The sequence below is a fragment of the Kogia breviceps genome, chromosome 11, assembly GCF_026419965.1.
Source record: "Kogia breviceps isolate mKogBre1 chromosome 11, mKogBre1 haplotype 1, whole genome shotgun sequence".
In the NCBI taxonomy this organism is placed as follows: domain Eukaryota; kingdom Metazoa; phylum Chordata; class Mammalia; order Artiodactyla; family Physeteridae; genus Kogia; species Kogia breviceps.
The window spans coordinates 48,166,755-48,186,302 of record NC_081320.1 but is presented as its reverse complement, the minus strand read 5'-3'; positions in this window follow the sequence as shown (position 1 = coordinate 48,186,302).

Here is a 19,548-nt window from a genome sequence, read left to right as displayed (position 1 = left end):
AATTATAGGGGTCCCAGAAGAAGAAGAGAAAAAGGATTTGAGAAAATATTTGAAGAGATTATAGTGGGAAACTTCCCTAACATGGGAAAAGAAATAGTCACCCAAGTTCAGGAAGCACAGAGAGTCCCATACAGGATAAACCCTAGGAGAAACAACCAAGACACATATTAATAAAACTAACAAAAATTAAATTCAAAGAAAAAGTATTAAAAAATATTAAAAGCAGAAAGGGAAAAGCAAAAAATGACATACAGAGAAATTCCCATAAGTTATCAGCTGAGTTTTCAGCAGAAACTCTGCAGGCCAGAAGGGAGTGTGGCAGGATATACTTAAAGTGATGAAAGAGAAAAACCTACAACCAAGATTACTCTACCCAGCAAGCATCTCATTCAGATTCGATGGAGAAATTAGAAGCTTTTCAGACAAGCAAAAGCTAAGAGAATTCAGCACCACCAAACTAGCTTTACAACAAATGCTACAGGAACTTCTGTAGGCAGGAAACACAAGGGAAGTACAAGACCCAAGAAAAGAAAACCAAAACAATTAAGAAAATGGTAATAGGAACATACATATTGATAATTACCTTGAATGTAAATGGATTAAATGCCCCAACCAAAAGACATAGACTGGCTGAATGGATACGAAAACAAGACCCGTATATTTGCTGTCTGTGAGAGACACACTTCAGACCTAGGGACACATACAGACTGAAAGGGGATGAAGAAAGATATTCCATGCAAATGGAAACCAGAAGAAAGCTGGAGTAGCAATACTCATATCAGATAAAATAGACTTAAAAAAAAGACTATTACAAGAGACAAAGAAGGACACTACATAATGATCAAGGGATCAATCCAAGAAGAAGATATAACAGTTATAAATATTCATGCACCCAACATAGGAACACCTCAATACATAAGGCAAATGCTAACAAACAAAAGGGGAAATCAACAGTAACACAGTAATAGTAGGGAACTTTAACACCCCACTTACACCAATGGACAGGTCATCCAGACTGAAAATAAACAAGGAAAAACAAGGTTTAAATGACACAACAGACCAGACAGAGTTAATTGATAGTTATAAGACATTCTACCCCAAAGTGGAAGAATACACTTTCTTTTCAAGTGCACACCAAACATTTTGCATGATAGATCACATCTTGGGTCACAAATCAAGCCTCAGAAAATTTAAGAAAATTGAAATTGCATCAAGCATCTTTTCTGACCACAACGCTATGAGATTGGAAATCAATTACAGGAAAAAAAACTGTTAAAAACACAAATACATGCAGGCTAAACAGTGCATTACTAAATAACCAAGAGATCACTGAAGAAATCAAAGAAATAAAAAAATACACAGAAACAAATGACAGTGAAAACACGATGACCCAAAACCTATGGGACACAGCAAAAGCAATTCTAAAGGGAAGATTATAGCAATTCAATCTCACTTAAAAAATTCTAACCTTACACCCTAAACAACTAGAGATAGAAGAACACAGAAAACCCAAAGTCAGTAGAAGGAAAGAAATCATAAGTATCAAAGCAGAAATAAATGAAATAAAAACAGAGAAAACGATAGCAAAGATCACTAAAACTAAAAGTTGGTTCTTTGAGAAGATAAAGTGACAAACCTTTAGCCAGACTCATCAAGAAAAAAAGGGAGAGGACGCAAATCAATAAAATTAGAAATGAAAAAGGAGAAAGCACAACTGACACCACAGAAATACAAAGGATTATAAGAGACTACTGCAAACAACTATATGCCAATAAAATGGACAACCATGAAAAAAATGGACAAATTCTTGGAAAGGTACAATTTTCCAAGACTGAACCAGGAAGAATTAGAAAATATAAACAGACCTATCACAAGTAATGAAATTGAAACTGTAATGAAAAATCTACCAACAAACAAAAAGTCCAGGACCAGATGGCTTCATGGCTGAATATTCTCAAACATTTAGAGAAGAGCTAACACCTATCCTTCTCAAACTCTTCCAAAAAATTGCAGAGGGAGGAACACTCCCAAATTCGTTCTACAAAGCCACCATCACTCTGATATCAAACCCAGAAAAAGATATGACAAAAATTGAAAATTACAGGCCAATATCACTGATGAACATAGATGCAAAAATCCTGAACAAAATACTGGCAAACAAAATCCAACAACCCTTTAAAAGGATCACACACCATGATCAAGTGGGATTTATCTGAGGAATGCAAGGATTCTTCAGTGTATGCAAATCGATCAATGTGATACACCATATTAACAAATTAAGGAATAAAAACCATATGATCATCTCAATAGATGCCAGAAAAGCTTTTGACAAAATTCAGCACCATTTATGGTAAAAAACCTCCAGCAAATGGGCATAGAGGGAACCCTACCTCAACATAATCAAGGCCATATATGACAAGCCCACAGGAAACATCATACTCGGTGAAAAACTGAAAGCATTTCCACCAAGATCAGGAACAAGACAAGGATGTACACTATCACCACTCTTATTCAACATAGTTTTGGAAGTCCTAGCCATGACAATCAGAGAAGAAAAAGAAATAAAAGGAATCCCAAATTGGAAAAGAAGTAAAACTGTCACTGTTTGCAGCTAACATGATACTCTACATAGAAAACCCTAAAGATGCCACCAGAAAACTGCTAGAACTAATCAATGAATTTGGTAAGGTCGCAGGATACAAAATTAATGCACAAAAATCTCTGACATTCCTATACACTAACAATGAAATATCAGAAAGAGAAAGTAAGGAAACAATCCCATATTTTTTCTTTTTTCAGATTCTTTTCCCAGATAGGTTAGTACAGAATTTCAGTAGAGTTCCCTGTGCTCTACAGTAGGTACTTGTTTTTTTAAACATCTTTATTGGAATAAAATTGTTTTACAATGTTGTGTTAGTTTCAGCTGTATAACAAAGTGAATCAGCTATATGTATACATATATCCCCATATCCCCTCCTTCTTGCGTCTCCCTCCCAGCCTCCCTATGCCACCCGTCTAGGTTGTCACAGAGCATCGAGCTAATCTCCCTGTGCAATGCAACTGCTTCCCACTAGCAATCTGTTTTACATTGGTAGTGTATTGATGTCCGTGCTACTCTCTCACTTCATCCCAGTTTACCCTTCCCCCTCCCTGTGTCCTCAAGTCCATTCTCTCCGTCTGTGTCTTTATTCCTGTCCTGCACCTAGATTCGTCAGAACCATTTAAAAAAAATTTTTAGATTCCATATATATGTGATAGCATATCGTATTTGTTTTTCTCTTTCTGACTTCACTCTCTATGACAGACTCTAGGTCCATCCACCTCACTACAAATAACTCAATTTTGTTATTTTATATGGCTGAGTAATATTCCATTGTATATATGTGCCACATCATCTTTATCCATTCATGTCAATGGACACTTAGGTTGCTTCCATGTCCTGGCTATTGTAAATAGAGCTGAAATGAACATTGTGGTACATGACTCTTTTTGAATTATGGTTTTCTTAGGGTATATGTCCAGTAGTGGTATTGCTGTGTTGTATGGTAGTTCTATTTGTAGTTTTTTAAGGAACCTCCATACTGTTCTCCATAGTGGCTGTATCAATTCACATTGCCACCAGCAGTGCAAGAGGGTTCCCTTTTCTCCACACCCTCTCCACAGCATTTATTGTTTGTAGATTTTTTGATAATGGCCATTCTGACCGGTGTGAGGTGATACCTTATTGTACTTTTGATTTGCATTTCTCTAGTGATTAGTGATGTTGAGCATTCTTTCATGTGTTTGTTGGCAATCTGTATATCTTCTTTGGAGAAATGTCTATTTAGGTCTTCTGCCCACTTTTGGATTGGGTTGTTGGTTTTTTTTTTTTTGATACTGAGCTGCATGAGCTGCTTGTAGATTTTGGAGATTAATCCTTTGTCAGTTGCTTCATTTGCATATATTTTCTCCCATTCTGAGGGTTGTCTTTTTGTCTCGTGTATGGTTTCCTTCGCTGTGCAAAAGCTTTTAAGTTGCATTAGGTCCCATTTGTATATTTTTGTTTTAATATTGATATTTCTAGAACGTGGGTCGAAAAGGAGTTTGCTGTGATTTCTGTCATAGAGTGTTCTGCCTATGTTTTCCTCTAAGAGTTTTATAGTGTCTGGCCTTACATTTTGGTCTTTAATCCATTTTGAGTTTATTTTTGTGTATGGTGTTAGGGAGTGTTCTAATTTCATTCTTTTACATGTAGCTGTCCAGTTTTCCCAACACCACTTATTGAAGAGGCTGTCTTTTCCCCATTGTATATTCTTGCCTCCTTTATCAGTGATAAGGTGACCATATGTGCGTGGGTTTATCTCTGGGCTTTCTATCCTGTTCCACTGATCTATATTTGTGTTTTTGTGCCATTACCGTACTGTTGTGATTACTGAAGCTTTGCAGTATAGTCTGAAGTCAGGGAGCCTGATTCCTCCAGCTCCATTTTTCTTTCTCAAGATTGCTTTGGCTGTTCAGGGTCTTTTGTGTTTCCATAAAAATTGTGAAATTTTTTGTCCTAGTTCTTTGAAAAATGCCATTGATAGTTTGATAGGGATTGCGTTGAATCTGTAGATTGCTTTGGGTAGTAGAGTCGTTTTCACAATGTTGATTCTTCCAATCCAAGAACATGGTATATCTGTCCATCTCTTTGTATCATCTTTAATTTCTTTCATCAGTGTCTTATAGTTTTTTGCATACAGATCTTTTGTCTCCTTAGGTAGGTTTATTCCTAGGTATTTTATTTTTTTGTTGCAATGGTAAATAGGAGTGTTTCCTTAATCTCTATTTCAGATATTTCTTCAGTAATGTATAGGAATGCAAGAGATTTCTGTGCATTAATTTTATATCCTGCTACTTTACCAGATTCATTGATTAGGTCTAGTAGTTTTCTGGTAGCATCTTTAAGATTCTCTACGTATAGTATCATGTCATGTGCAAACAGTGACAGTTTTACTTCTTTTCTGATTTGGATTCCTTTTATTTCTTTTTCTTCTCTGATTGTTGTGGCTAAAACTTCCAAAAGCTATGTGGAATAATAGTGGTGAAAGCACTGTTGTGTTGAAAGCAACCTTGTTTTGTTCCTGATCTTAGTGGAAATGGTTTCAGTTTTTCACCATTGAGAATGATGTTGGGTGTGGGTTTGTCATGTATGGTCTTTATTATGTTGAGGTAAATTCCCTCTGTGCCTACTTTTTGGAGGGTTTTTATCATAAATGGGTGTTGAATTTTGTCAAAAGCTTTCTGCATCTATTGAGATTATCGTATGGTTTTTCTCATTCAATTTGTTAATGTGTATCACGTTGATTGATTTACGTATGTTGAAGAATTCTTGAATTCCTGGGATAAACCCCACCTGATCATGGTATATGATCCTTTTAATGTGCAGTTTGCTTCTGTTTGCTAGTATTTTGTTAGGGATTTTTGCATCTATGTTCATCAGTGATATTGGCCTGTAGTTTTCTTTTTTTTTGTGGCATCTTTGTCTGATTTTGGTATCAGGGTGATGGTGACCCTGTAGAATGAGTTTGGGTATGTTCCTCCCTCTAGTATATTTTGGAAGAGTTTGAGAAGGATAGGTGTTAGCTCTTCTCTAAATGTTTCATAGAGTTTGCCTGTGAAGCCATCTGGTCCTCGGCTTTTGTTCGTTGGAAGATTTTTATACACAGTGTCAATTTCAGTACTTGTGATTGGTCTTGTATTAAGTTTAAGGTGTACAGCATAATGATTTGACTTACATATATCATGATTACCATAGTAAGCTTAGTGAACATCCCAAGGAAAAAATATTTTATTCTTGTGATGAGAACTCAGGATTTACTCTCAACAACTTTCATGTATAACATATAGCAGTGTTAATATATTAATCATGTTGTACATTACATCCCTAGTACTTACTTATAACTGGACATTTCTGCCTTTTGACCACTTTCATCCAGTCCCCCCTTCCCCTCCCCCTGCCTCTTGGTACCACAAATCTGATCTTTTTTCCTATGAGTTTGTTTGTTTGTTTTTGAAGTATCATTGACCACAACACTATGTTAGTTCCTGGTGCACAACATAGTGATTCAATATTTCTATACATTACAAGATGATCACCTAGACTACAGTCCACTCTTGTTATTTGTGGTAATTATGTTTTATAAAGTCGCTGTGAACACTGCATTAGCAAATCGTGAATCGTTGCTCTTAAGGGAAATACAGGGTTAGGTTCCTGTGAACCTCTGTCCCAACCGATTAAGACATAACCTTGTTGTATGTGTGTTTCTGTTTAAAGACCCCTTGTTTAATATATATTGTTGCTTCATTAACATTGGACTCAGGGCCAACAGCACCGTAACTCATGTCTGAATGAAGCTTTCCAACTTATGTATTTTCTCCATAGGGCACATCGCAGCCTTCTTGTGCTCAGGAACACTAGACAGCACTTTGGCACTATGCTTGGCAGCCATTCTCAACAGCAAAATCACCAAGAAAAACAAAAAAATTATATAAGAAAGTGGCACTTAAAGAGACTACAAAGGACAGTTGTTTTCAGTGTGAGAGTTGAAATAAGGAGGCAAAGTGTCATCCTATTCAATTCAGCTGGGATGTGTGTATTGGATTTTTTTGTTGTTCTGCATGTGTCTGTGAATGACCGCAGAGGTGCCTGTGAGTATTGATTTGAGGGTTACAAATAAATTTTAGTGAGTAGGTGGGTTTGCAGATGTAGAATCTGTTAATGAGGATTGACTATAATTTGAAAACCAGTGTTGAAAGATAATCTTGGGGTGAGGGGTGGGGTGCAGAATTGGAACAGGTTTTCTGGAGTTTTCCAGAATATTCAGGACATATCACTTAGCAGCTACCTGTGCTGAACCCATTGGTGAAGGCGTGCCTTCAGGTTGGAGGGGGAAGAGGAAGAAGAGAGGAAGTGTGGCCCCCAGAGCAGTAAGGAGAAAATGAAGGCATGGTGTCAGGCCCCAAGAATCCAGGAAGTGGGCACATGAGAGTAATGGGAGAATTCTCTGGAATCAGGATGACTGAGTATGAAGATGTAGAACAGGCATGAGGAAAGGAGCAGAAAGAATGAGGCTGCCCTGAATGGTAGACCCACCATGTAATTTGGGTCAATGGAGTAAAACCTCAGACAGATTGGTTCTTCGGCAGAGGGCTGCTATACCTCTTTTCTGCTTAGAGCCCTCTGAGTGAATTTTTTTTACTTTTCAACCAGTTGTGCTACCTGCTGTGGGCTGCAGGAGAGGGGAGGACAGCAGTGGGTCCCTGTTCCACCTTTTTGGGGCACGTCATGGGTGTCTGGGGCAGAAGCCTCATGCCACGGACTTTCTTGCAGATGATTTAAGGAAGGATGCAGGACTGGTTTTCACTCGCAAAGAGAAAATTAAAGCTAGAGATTTGATCCTATGAGAGGTCTTTGAACTTAGAAACACAGACGCATATGTGTCAAGAATGGAAACTGGCGAAGACTGTGTTCCATAGTTTGAACTTAATTGCTTTTGGTATGTACTTGAAAAGATAAAATGTCCCAGGACGTTTAACTTCAGAAAGTCATTCTGTTGTGCTGCACAGTAAGTGATTTTCACAAGATTTTGGCTAAGATATTCAGTATCAATATGGGGGAATGGTTTCAATATGTGGTAGGCCAATAAAAACAAAGTCACTGTGACCCATGCTTTGCAGATCTAAGAGGGACAGAGGAGCAAGTAGTGATAATTAATTCCAGTTTTGGGGGAAGTACTGTAGCTATGCAGCCACACACCTCCGTCCTGCACCCTGCTCTGTGTGTCTTCTTAGGGACGGGCCTAATGCTGCAGTCAGTGGCTTCTGAGGGGGCACTGACATGATGTGGTTATATGGCGAGGCCTAAGAGTGGGCCCTGTGGAGAAGGGGAGTGCTGATTTCATCTGGAATCATGGAACCCATAGAAGTAGCCATTGCGCTTGGAAAACTCACGTGAGCAGTGAGCCTCACTGAGAGGAAACAGGACCTCCCACCCCCCCCCATTGCTTTGCTGCTCAGCTCTGTAGGCAGGAATGTTGTCCAGAGCCTTTGACTCACTTCCCTGCTTCCAGGGCAGTCAGAGCCAAGCATTGGAGTGAGGATGGCATGCTCTTCTCTTGTGTGTTAATACATCAGCATTCCCTTCCTCTTCTCTGCCTGGCAGGGATGGGGAGATGTCCTTCCTTCCTGGTGTTAAAGTGGAGTGAAGCATGTGTGTGAGGCAGAGGATCGGATAAGAAGTGAGGGTGGGGTATCTGGAAACCTACCCGCCATGCTCAAATAGTGCTCAAAATATGGAGACTATTTTTTTATTGCAATATATTTAATTGACATATAACATTAGCTTCAAGTATATAACATAGCGATTCAGTATTTGTTTATATTGTGAAATGATCACCATAATAAGTCTAGTTAACATCTGTAATCATGGAGACTGTTGTTTGTAATTGATAATCTTGTTTGAAGCCCCTGTTTGTACAGACTAACCAAAAAGAAGTTAAATTTGCCCACTTAAGTAAAAGTAGGTTCTTCTACTTTGAAACAGTATTTTCTAGGTAAGCTCAGATTCTGTGGGCTTCAGCTTTTTCTCTCAGGCTTTCTCCTTCTCTCAGTCCCTCTTCTCCTTTACCTTGAGTGACATCTGGGCACAGGAAAAGGCTTATATAACATTGCCAACATTCAGGGTAGGGGCAGGATGTGTTTGTTGTACACTTGTTGTCCTTTACTGCTGGTTTCTGTTGACCTCCCTTCAAGGTTGCTGATCTTATCTCTCTTTGGGAGTTAGTTTCTGCTTAGTAGTAGATTGTCAGTGGTAGGTGTCTTTGGTTGGTGTGTCTCATGATGGTCTGACTGGGCCTAAGCAGTGCATGGTAGTACCCCCTAGGGTTAGTATCCTCCACTTTGCCTCTCACTGCTATAGACCCTCCGAGGCTTAGCCAGGAACTCCTATCAGAGCTGGCTTTAGGTGGCCTACTTTTCAGCTTCTGCTTTAGGATTCTCTTGCCACATGCCAGGCAACCTTCAGGAAACACTCTCTTAATTCTTAGCTACCTTCTCCCATGTCCACCACTAGGCTCATGGGGAACTTCAAGACATCCCCATGTCACGTGTAGTGGGGAAACGAGAATATTAACTCCAGCCCATCTACTTGGGCGTTTCCTTCACCTGATGATATTCTGTTGCTTGTGAACTTCATGGACCAAGTGTGTGTGTATTTGTGTTTGTATGTGCATGTACATGTTGGGGGAGCAGTGGAAGGAGGGAGAAATTAAAGCACCACCCTAAGTTTTATTTTGCATTTACCAGATAATTATAAAGGATATAGTAAAGGATACAGGTGAACAGCTAGATGGAAGAGGTGCACAGGCAAGGTATGTGGGAAAGGGTGTGGAGCTTCCATGCTCTCTCCAGCTGCACCACCCTCCCAGCACCTCTGTGTGTTCACCGATCTGGAAACTCTGAAGCCCATCATTTAGGATTCTTATGGAAGATTCATTATGTAGGTATGATTGATTAAATCATTGGCCTAAATAGTTTTGGATTTGCTATCTCTTCATCTGGATTTTTGCCACCTCACTCTCCCCTGTCTTCCAGGGCCTGGTAGGTGATGAGATGTTTGGAAAGTCTACTTCCCGCTCCTTCTGTCTGGCAGGAATTGCCTTACATCGTGCCCTATGTGCTCTCTATTCTGTGGCTCATGCAAAAACTTATGCTTCGTCCCCTGAGCTTTGTTCTTAATATGTACGAAGATGATTTGTGAATACAAATAATACGTTTTTCTCTTTCAACAAAAGTGATTTCTAAGATAGTAGTTTTTCTCTAGCTTGAGAAATCTTATATAAAACACAGCAAAAAACGAAAACAGAACAAGATTTCTTGGTTCAAGGTTTTGCCTCCTCTTACCCTGAAACAACAAAGGCCATTGATTCTGTGGGTAGAGAGCTGTGGGGCAACATGATTTATGGGTAATGAAAAATACATTAGTGTAATATTTAAAAAAATACGGCAGAAAGGGTTGGGGACTTATGGATTAGAAGAAATGGATCAAATGAGGCTGCTTGCACGCTGGGGCGGCTGAGTCAAAGGAAAATGTAGCTGGATTGCCACAGCTGGATTTCCTTGGGGTGTGTGGTTGCATTTCGCAGCCTTGCTGAACAGGGTCAGCAGATGTGAGTCACAAAACCAGCTGTGGGAAGAAAGACAAACACAGCCCCTCATATCATGGCGGCATAGGGCGGATGGAGGCTCTTGTGAGCTTGTGAACTCTTCTTCCTCAGAGATCCTTTTTCTCTAGTTTACTTAAAGCTGATCCAGCCAATCTTCAGGGGTCAGAAGGCTTTTTCTATAAAGAGCCAAATAATAAATATTTTTGGTTTTTTGGGCCTTATGGTGTCTGTCACAAGTCCTCAACTCTGCCATTGTAATGGGGAGCAGCCATATAATACATAAATGAATGAATGGGCCCGTATTCCAATAAAACTTTATTTACAAAACCAGGCAGTGGGCCAAATTTGGCCTGAAGGTGGTAGTTTGTTGACCTCTGATTTGGAGAGGAGTACCAAGTCAGTGTAGTAAAAGAACTGGCTGAACTGATACCTCTATCCTCTGTCTGCCTAACACACACACACACACACACACTCACACACACACACTCATACACACTCACACACTTTCTGCATACATAGACCAGACCATTTTTTAAAAAAATTGAAGTATAGTTGATTTACTATGTTTCGTTAGTTTCGGGTGTACAGCAAAGTGATTCAGTTATACGTTATCTATGTTCTTTTTCAGATTCTTTTCCATTATAGGGTATTACAAGATATTGAATATAGTTCCCTGTGCTTGTGGTTTGTCCGTTATATATATAGTAGTGTGTGTCTGTTAATCCCAAACTCCTAATTTATCCCTCCCCTCTCCTTTCTCCTTCAGACCGTGTTTTTTGCATTATTATGACTGTGACTTTTACTTTGTCAATCAAGTGTCCAGAATGTGGGGACAGAAATCCTGAATTAATGGGTTTTTTTCTTTCAGCTTCTGAAATACTCGTCAAGCTCAATGACTTGTTATTTACAGAGGTAATTTGAATTTTTAAATTCTGTTACTACTTTTTGCCCTGGGAAATCTCCAGCTTGGCTCATGTTTGATTCCCAGGTCTTCGGTGCAGGGCTGGGTATTCAGGAGGCCACTGTGCTCATTAGTGGAGAAGATGGAAGGGCCAGGTGAGCAGATGCTCCTTACAACCACAAACTACAGGATAAGTAAGCTGTTCCATGTGTATTTGAGAACGCGTATTAGTTTCCTATGGCTGTCCTAAGAAACTACCGCATGCTTTGTGGCTTAAAACAGCACAGATTTATTATGTTACAGTGCTGTAAGTTAGCAGTTTGACATGGGTCTCCCGGGGCTGAAATTAAGGTGTGGTGAGGCTGTGGTTCTTTCTGGAGGCTCTAAGGGAGAAAATGTCTCCTTGCTGTTCTGACTTCTAGAGACTGTCCACGTCTCTTGGTTTGTGGCCCCCTGCCTCCGTCTTCAAAGCCAGCAGCGTTCCACCTCTGACACTCTTCAGTAGTCACACTGCCCTCTGACTTACTGTAGCTGGGAATATTTCTTTGTTTCTGAGGATTGTGAATCCACCTGATAACACTGGGCCCGTCTGTAAACTCCAGGATAATCTCTCTGGGTCAAGGTCTTTAACATTAATAACATCTGGAAAGTGTCTTTTGTCATGTAATGTAACATACTTATAGGTTCCAGGGATTAGGAGTAGGAGATCTTTGGCAGGCTATTATTATGCCTGCCCCAGAGCAGGGTCCTGACTTGGACTTTTCTCTTGGTTTCTGGGCACATAGAAGTGCTGGATAAGTCACTTAAATTTATTGGGATCTAAGTTTCTGTCTGAGGGGATCAGCTGAGTGGAAGCCAGAGTCCACTGTGTTAGTGGGGAGTGGCCTTCCTCAGGGGGAGGTGGGTAGTGTCATGGATGGGCCCTGCGCTCACAGTCTGAGCACTTAGGTTCTGTTCCTGACTCTGCTGGACACCTTACTTGCCATCTCTGTCCTTTGTTTTATCTTCTATAACACAAGAAAAGTGGATTAGGCAGTGGCTTTCTAAACCTTCAAGCAGTAGAGAGCTTTCTTCAAGTCAAGCCTGTAGAACTCTAGGTAAGAGAGGAGCTGCCCTGATGGAAGCAAAGGTGGGGAACCTGGAGCCCTCCTTACAGACCTCCAGGGGTACAGCTTCTTTCCAGGGTACCTTGGAACACTGTTTGGAGATCATTGGACTAGGTCAGGTGTCAGCTAATGGTAGCCTGTAGGCTAAATCAGGTCTGAGGACTGTTTTTGTTCGGTATGTGAACCAAGAGTTATATATGTATATATATGTATGTGTGTATGTGTGTATCTATTTATCTAATTTTTCATTGTGGTAAAACACACATAAAATAAAATTTACTGTCTTAACCATTTTTAAGTGTACAGTTCAGTGGCATAAGTACATCACATATTTGTGCAACCATCACCACCACTCATATTCGGAACTCTTTTCAGTGAATCTCCCCAGTCCCTCTCTGACCAGCCCTTGGCAAACCCCATTCTACTTTCTTTGTCTATGAATTTGACTATTCTGGGTATCTCATATAGGTGGAATCATACAGAATTTTTCTTTTTGTCACTGGCTTATTTCACTTAGCATGATGGCTTTAAGCTTCATCTTACGGTGTGGGTCAGAATTTCCTTTCTTTTTAAGGCTGAAAAATAATCCATTATATATATTTACCGTATTTTGTTTATCCATTTATCTGTTGGTGGAAACTTCGGTTGCTTCTACCTTTTGACTATTGTCAATAATGCTGCTAGGAACATGGGTGTGCAAATATCTCTTTGAGAACTTTTCTTTTTATAATTGTTTTAAACTTTATTGAGATATAATTGATGTATAATATTGTATAAGTTTAATATGTACAACATGTTGATTTGATATACTTAAATACTGCAATATGGTTATCACCATAGCATTAGATAATACCTCCATCATGTCACATAATTACCATTTCTTTTTTTTTTTTTTTAAACATCTTTATTGGAGTATAACTGTTTTACAATACTGTGTAAGTTTTTCCTTTATAACAAAGTGAATCAGTTATACATATACATATGTTCCCATATCTCTTCCCTCTTGCATCACCCTCTCTCCCACCCTCCCTATCCCACCCCTCTAGGTGGTCACAAAGCACAGAGGTGATCTCCCTGTGCTATGCGGCAGCTCCCCACTAGCTATCTAATTTACATTTGATAGTGTATATATGTCCCTGCCACTCTCTCACTTTGTCACAGCTTACCCTTCCCCCTCCCCATATCCTCAAGTCCATGCTCTAGTAAGTCTGTGTTTTACTCCCATCCTATCACTAATCTCTTCATGACATTTTTTTTTCCTTAGAGTCTATATATATGTGTTAGCATACGGTATTTGTTTTTCTCCTTCTGACTTACTTCACTCTGTATGACAGACTCCAGGTCCATCCACCTCATTATAAATAACTCAGTTTCATTTCTTTTTTATGGCTGAGTAATATTCCATTGTATATATGTGCCACATCTTCTTTATCCATTCATCTGTTGATGGACACTTAGGTTGCTTCCATGTCCTGGCTATCGTAAATAGAGCTGCAATGAACATTGTGGTACATGACTCTTTTTGAATTATGGTTTTCTCAGGGTATATGCCCAGTAGTGGGATTGCTGGGTTGTATGGTAGTTCTATTTGTAGTTTTTTAAGGAACCTCCATACTGTTCTCCATAGTGGCTATATCAATTTACATTCCCACCAGCAGTGCAAGAGGGTTCCCTTTTCTCCACACCCTCTCCAGCATTTATTGTTTCTAGAGTTTTTGATGATGGCCAATCTGACCGGTGTGAGATGATATCTCATTGTAGTTTTGATTTGCATTTCTCTAATGATTAATGATGTTGAGCATTCTTTCATGTGTTTGTTGGCAATCTATATATCTTCTTTGGAGAAATGTCTATTTAGTTCTTCTGCCCATTTTTGAATTGGGTTGTTTTTTGTTATTGAGCTGCATGAGTTGCTTATAAATTTTGGAGATTAATCCTTTGTCAGTTGCTTCATTTGCAAATATTTTCTCCCATTCTGAGGGTTGTCTTTTGGTCTTGTTTATGGTATCCTTTGCTGTGCAAAAGCTTTTAAGTTTCATTAGGTCCCATTTGTTTATTTTTGTTTTTATTTCCATTTTTCTAGGAGATGGGTCAAAGAGGATCTTGCTGTGATTTATGTCATAGAGTGTTCTGCCAATGTTTTCCTCTAAGAGTTTGATAGTGTCTGGCCTTACATTTAGGTCTTTAACCCATTTTGAGTTTATTTTTGTGTGTGGTGTTAGGGAGTGTTCTAATTTCATACTCTTACATGTAGCCGTCCAGTTTTCCCAGCACCACTTATTGAAGGGGCTGTCTTTTCTCCACTCTATATCCTTCCCTCCTTTATCAAAGATAAGGTGACCATATGTGTGTGGGTTTATCTCTGGGCTTTCTATCCTGTTCTATTGATCTATATTTCTGTTTTTGTGCCAGTACCATACTGTCTTGATTACTGTAGCCTTGTAGTATAGTCTGAAGTCAGGGAGCCTGCTTCCTTCAGCTCCATTTTTCGTTCTCAAGATTGCTTTGGCTATTCGGAGTCTTTTGGGTTTCCATACAAATTGTGAAATTTTTTGTTCTAGTTCTGTAAAAAATGCCGGTGGGAATTTGATAGGGATAGCATTGAATCTGTAGATTGCTTTGGGTAGTAGAGTCATTTTCACAATGTTGATTCTTCCAATCCAAGAACATGGTATATTTCTCCACCTATTTGTATCATCTTTAATTTCTTTCATCAGTGTCTTATAGCTTTCTGCATACAAGTCTCTTGTCTCCTTAGGTAGGTTTATTCCTAGATATTTTATTCTTTTTGTTGCAGTGGTAAATGGGAGTGTTTTCTTAATTTCACTCTCAGATTTTTCATCATTAGTGTATAAGAATGCCAGAGATTTCTGTGCATTAATTTTGTATCCTGCTACTTTACCAAATTCATTGATTAGCTCTAGTAGTTTTCTGGTAGCATCCTTAGGATTCTCTATGTATAGTATCATGTCATCTGCAAACAGTGACAGCTTTACTTCTTCTTTTCCTATTTGGATTCCTTTTATTTCTTTTTCTTCTCTGATTGTTGTGGCTAAAACTTCCAAAACTATGTTGAATAAGAGTGGTGAGAGTGGACAACCTTGTCTTGTTCCTGATCTTAGTGGAAATGGTTTCAGTTTTTCACCATTGAGAGCAATGCTGGCTGTGGGTTTGTCATACATGGCCTTTATTATGTTGAGGAAAGTTTCCTCTATGCCTACTTTCTGCAGGGTTTTTATCATAAATGGGTGTTGAATTTTGTCAAAAGCTTTCTCTGCAACTATTGAGATGATCATATGGTTTTTCTCCTTCAGTTTGTTGATATGGCGTATCACGTTGACTGATTTGCGTATATTGAAGAATCCTTGCATTCCTGGGATAAACCCCACTTGATCATGGTGTATGATCCTTTTAATGTGCTGTTGGATTCTGTTTGCTAAATTTTTGCATCTATGTTCATCAGTGATATTGGCCTGTAGTTTTCTTTCTTTGTGACGTGTTTGTCTGGTTTGGGTATCAGGGTGATGGTGGCCTCATAGAATGAGTTTGGGAGTGTTCCTCCCTCTGCTATCTTTTGGAAGAGTTTGAGAAGGATAGCTGTTAGCTCTTCTGTAAATGTTTGATAGAATTCGCCTGTGAAGCCATCTGGTCCTGGGCTTTTGTTTGTTGGAAGATTTTTAATCACAGTTTCAATTTCAGTGCTTGTGATTGGTCTGTTCATATTTTCTATTTCATCCTGGTTCAGTCTCGGCAGCTTGTGCATTTCTAAGAATTTGGCCATTTCTTCCAGGTTGTCCGTTTTATTGGCATAGAGTTGCTTGTAGTAATCTCTAATAATCTTTTGTATTTCTGCAGTGTCAGTTGTTACATCTCCTTTTTCCTTTCTAATTCTATTGATTTGAGTCTTCTCCCTTTTATTCTTGATGAGTCTGCCTAATGGTTTATCAATTTTATTTATCTTCTCAAATAACCAGCTTTTACTTTTATTGATCTTTGCTATTGTTTCCTTCATTTCTTTTTAATTTATTTCTGATCTTATCTTTATGATTTCTTTCCTTCTGCTAAATTTGGGGTTTTTTTGTTCTTCTTTCTCTAATTGCTTTAGGTGCAAAGTTAGGTTGTTTATTCGAGATGTTTCCTGTTTCTTAAGGTATAATTTTATTGCTATAAACTTGCCTCTTAGAACTGCTTTTGCTGTATCCCATAGGTTTTGGGTCGTCGTGTCTCCATTGTCATTTGTTTCTAAGTATTTTTTGATTTCCTCTTTGATTTCTTCAGTGATCACTTCGTTATTAAGTAGTGTATTGTTTAGCCTCCATGTGTTTGTATTTTTTACAGATCTTTTCCTGTAATTGATATCTAGTCTCATAGTGTTGTGGTCGGAAAAGATACTTGATATGATTTCAATTTTCTAAAATTTGCCAAGGCTAGATTTGTGACCCAATATATGATCGATCCTGAAGAATGTTCCATGAGCACTTGAGAAAAATGTGTATTCTGTGTTTTTTGGATGGAATGTCCTATAAATATCAATTAAGTCCATCTTGTGTAATGTATCATTTAAAGCTTGTGTTTCCTTATTTATTTTCATTTTGGATGATCTGTCCATTGGTGAAAGTGGGGTGTTAAAGTCCCCTACTATAATTGTGTTATTGTCGATTTCCCCTTTTAAGGCTGTTAGTATTTGCCTTATGTATTGAGGTGCTCCTATGTTGGGTGCATAAATATTTACAATTGTTATATCTTCTTCATGGATCAATCCCTTGATCATTATGTAGTGTCCTTCTTTGTCTCTTGTAATAGTTTTTATTTTAAAGTCTATTTTGTCTGATATGAGATTTGCTACTCCAGTTTTCTTCTGATTTCCATTTGCATGGGAATATCTTTTTCCATCCCCTTACTTTCAGTCTGTATGTGTCCCTAGGTTTGAAGTGCGTTTCTTGTAGACAGCATATATATGGGTCTTGTTTTTGTATCCATTCAACTAGTCTGTGTCTTTTGGTGGGAGCATTTAATCCATTTACATTTAAGGTAATTATCGATATGTATATTCCTATTACCATTTACTTAATTGTTTCGGGTTGTTCTTGTAGGTCTTTTCCTTCTCTTGTGTTTCTTGCCTAGAGAAGTTCCTTTAGCATTTGTTGTAGAGCTGGTTTGGTGGTGCTGAACTCTCTCAGCTTTTGCTTGTCTGTAAAGGTTTTAATTTCTCCATCAAATCTGAATGAGATCCTTGCTAGGTAGAGTAATTTTGGTTGTAGGTTTTTTTCCTTCATCACTTTAAATATGTCCTGCGACTCCCTTCTGGCTTGTAGAGTTTCTGCTGAAAGATCAGGTGTTAACCTTATGGGGATTCCCTTGTGTGTTATTTGTTGTTTTTCCCTTGCTGCTTTTAATATGTTTTCTTTGTATTTAATTTTTGACAGTTTGATTATTATGTGTCTCGGCATGTTTCTCCTTGGGTTTATCCTGTATGGGACTCTCTGTGCTTCCTAGACTTGATTGACTATTTCCTTTCCTATATTAGGGAAGTTTTCAACTATAATCTCTTCAAATATTTTCTCAGTCCCTTTCTTTTTCTCTTCTTCTTCTGGGACCCCTATAATTTGAATGTTGGTGCATTTAATGTTGTCCCAGAGGTCTCTGAGACTGTCCTCAGTTCTTTTCATTCTTTTTTCTTTCTTCTGCTCTGCAGTAGTTATTTCCACTATTTTATCTTCCAGGTCACTTATCCGTCCTTCTGCCTCAGTTATTCTGCTATTGATCCCATCTAGAGTATTTTTCATTTCATTTATTGTGTTGCTCATCGTTGCTTGCTTCCTCTTTATTTCTTCTAGGTCCTTGTTAACTGTTTCTTGCAATTTGTCTATTCTATTTCCAAGATTTTGAATCATCTTTACTATCATTATTCTGAATTCTTTTTCAGGTAGACTGCCTATTTCCTCTTCATTTGTTAGGTCTGGTGTGTTTTTATCTTTCTCCTTCATCTGCTGTGTGTTTTTCTGTCTTCTCATTTTGCTTATCTTACTGTGTTTGGGGTCTCCTTTTTGCAGGCTTCAGGTTCGTAGTTCCCGTTGTTTTTGGTGGCTGTCCCCAGTGGCTGAGGTTGGTTCAGTGGGTTGAGCAGGTTTCCTGGTTGGGGGGGACTAGTGTCTCTGTTCTGGTGGATGAGGCTGGATCTTATCTTTCTGGTGGGCAGGTCCACGTCTGGTGGTGTGTTTGGGGATGTTGGTAGACTTTTTATGATTTTAGGCAGCCTCTCTGCTAATGGATGGGGCTGTAGACCTCTCTTGCTCTTTGTTGGGGATAGGGTGTCCAGCACTGTTTGTTGCTGGTCCTTGAGTGAAGCTGGGTCTTGGTGTTGAGATGGAGATCTCTGGGAGATTTTCGCCATTTGATATTGCATGGAGCTGGGAGGTCTCTTGTGGACTAGTGTCTTGAGGTTGGTTCTCCCACCTCAGAGACACAGCCCTGGTGCCTGGCTGGGGCGCCAAGAGCCTTTTAATCCACATGGCTCAAAATAAAAGGGAGAAAAAATAGGAAGGAAGGAAAGAAGGAAGGAAGGAGGGAGGGAGGGAAGAAAGGAAGGAAGAAAGAAATGAAGGAAGGAAGAAAGGAAGGAAGAAATGAAGGTGGAGAGGAAGAAAGGGAGGAAGGAAGGGAGGAAGAAAGGAGGGAAGGAGGGAAGAAAGGAAGGAAGAAAGAAAGGGAGAAGACAAAGTAGGATAAAGTATAGTTATTAAAATAAAAAATAATTATTAAGAAGAAAAATTTCTATTAAAAAAACCCAGAAAAACGGGTCGGTCTAACCCTAGGACAAATGGTGAAAGCAAAGCTATACAGACAGAATCTCACACAGCAGCACACACATACACACTCACAAAAAGAAAAAAAGGGGAAAATAATAGTATATCTTGCTCCCAAAGTCCACCTCCTCAACTTGGGATGATTTGTTGTCTAGTCAGGTTTTCCACAGATGCAGGGCACTTCAAGTTGATCGTGGAGCTTTAATCCGCTGCTTCTGAGGCTGCTGGGAGAGACCTCTCCCTCTCCTCTTTGTTTGCACAGCTCCTGGGGTTTAGCTTTGGACTTAGCCCCGCCTCTGCGTGTAGGTCGTCCGAGGGCGTCTGCCCTTTGCTCAGACAGGACAGGGTTAAAGGAGCAGTTGATTCGGGGGCTCTGGCTCAGTCAGGCTGCAGGGAGGGAGTGGCACGAGTGCGGGGCGAGTCCGCGGCGGCACAGGCCGCCGTGACGCTGCACAGGCCCAAGGCGCGCCACGCGTTCTCCCAGGGAAGCTGTCCCTGAATCCTGGGACCCCGGCAGTGGCGGGCTGCACGGGCTCCCGGGAGGGCCGTTG